The 1867-nt window shown below is 29.9% G+C and overlaps 1 protein-coding gene across 3 annotated transcripts in view; it reads left to right on the plus strand.

The window, feature by feature from the left end:
- The window catches only part of Diaph2 (diaphanous related formin 2), a 793576-nt gene that overhangs the window by 321266 nt on the left and 470443 nt on the right, over positions 1 to 1867 (plus strand). The window lies entirely within an intron of this gene.

Genomic DNA, 1867 nt, shown 5'->3' on the forward strand with positions numbered 1-1867 from the left:
TCAAACAGAAAGTATAGTATACAGAACACTTTGCAAAGGTATTCAGGCCTAGATTTTCATGACTTATAAATATTGAAGAATATTTGGTTGTCTCGAACACTTGGGAACTACTGTTTTTGAGTTTATTTGCACCTAAGTTTGGAAAGTCATAAGTGCCACCTCATAGATAATGAAGAAATAAAGATAAGCAATAACATTTTAATATTTCTAAAAAATAATCTAGTAGTAAATATTTAAAATAATTTTAAATAATGTAGAAAATTTTAAAACAAAATTTGAGCAAAATACTATAAAGACATAGCAATTTGATATTATGTATAGAGTTAATTATATATAATATTAAGTATAGTAGTTACACATCTTAATACTTAGTTTTAGCTGTGCATCATGAAAGTGACAGTAAATCAAAGAAGTCTGGGCTTTAAAGCCATTGAGAAGAAACTTTTAGGAATAGTAAATATAATTTAACACAGTATATATGTATATGTATTTACCTAGTGTATATTAATGGAGTTGGAAGACAGCAAGGTGGTTCCTATCTTTTATTATGAATGCATGAAATAAAGAAAGACCAAGGAATAGAAATTTGATTAACTTATCATCTCAGGAAACAATACATACATTGTCTTCTAGTGATCAGCTTATTGCAGATTTTTTTTCCAATATGTATGTTTATGTGTTTAAGCTTCATTTATTACTTGGTTTAGAAGCTTTTTAATGTAGCTATGTATTGCAGACTCAGCTGAACTTCCCTTAGCAATGATAAACTCCAGCATTTAATAACTGACCAATATACAGTATCCTCTCTATTATTGAATCTGTCAGGTTTATTTTGTTATTTTTTATATTTTTAATTTTATCATTAGTAAGTCATTCCTGAAGATATTGTATATTGGTACACTTTCATTCCACTTTATATGGAAATGTAGACTCTATGCAATTATTAATTACTATAATTACTTAAGCAAAGTACTTACCACTTTATTTTAAAGGCAATAATAATGACCACAAACTTCAAAAGAACACTACAAAAATTCCTACTGAATAGACATCTTTTGGGAATGTTAAATAATCACATCATGGTTGAATTATGATCTTATGTATAAGTGGATATGGTGATTGATTTATACTTCTGTTCTTTTTCACTTAAGACAGTTTACTCCTTTATCATCTTTATTAGAGGAATTTGCAATGTGTGGTATGCTTACCTGTAATTGAAGAATCCCTTTTATTTTACTCCATACTGTTTTAGGTTGCATGATGTCAAGTATTTGTGGGAGGTGGTATGGAATATGGATTGACATTTACAGATATTTCACATCAGTGCTGTTCCCTCTGTTTTCTATTTTGCATGCCAGTTCAGCTAAGCACAACAGTAGGCCAATGTGCTAAAAGAGGCAGTTTGTCAAAATGGGATCCTTACCTTGAAGGGGTAATATGATCATTACAGAGTAGAAATATACTGAGTGAGATACTCATTAAATAAAATATGATAATAGTGGCATTAATAGCTACTGTTAGAAAGGGAATTAAATATTTACTTTGCTCTGGGTACTGTTACTGAATGGTAAGTAATGCTTTCCTTAAAGAGGCATAGGATGATAGAAACAACCACCTTTCATAAACAATTTAAAGATTTAATTGAGGAGATATTTTGACATCATGTTGGATAAAGGTTTCTTAATGATAGTGAATCTTTCTTGGGTAAGATTTCACCACCAGCAGCACAAAGAAATTTACTCTATCTTTAATTGCATTGCATTGAGATTGTTTGAGAAAGCATATCTTTTCACTAAATCAGCACAGAAGTTGTTTGGAATATCTTTTTTAATAAGGCCACAAATACATTCAGTAAGTCGAGGGAGCC

This window comes from Microtus ochrogaster, chromosome X, assembly GCF_000317375.1.
Source record: "Microtus ochrogaster isolate Prairie Vole_2 chromosome X, MicOch1.0, whole genome shotgun sequence".
Taxonomy (NCBI): Eukaryota; Metazoa; Chordata; class Mammalia; order Rodentia; family Cricetidae; genus Microtus; species Microtus ochrogaster.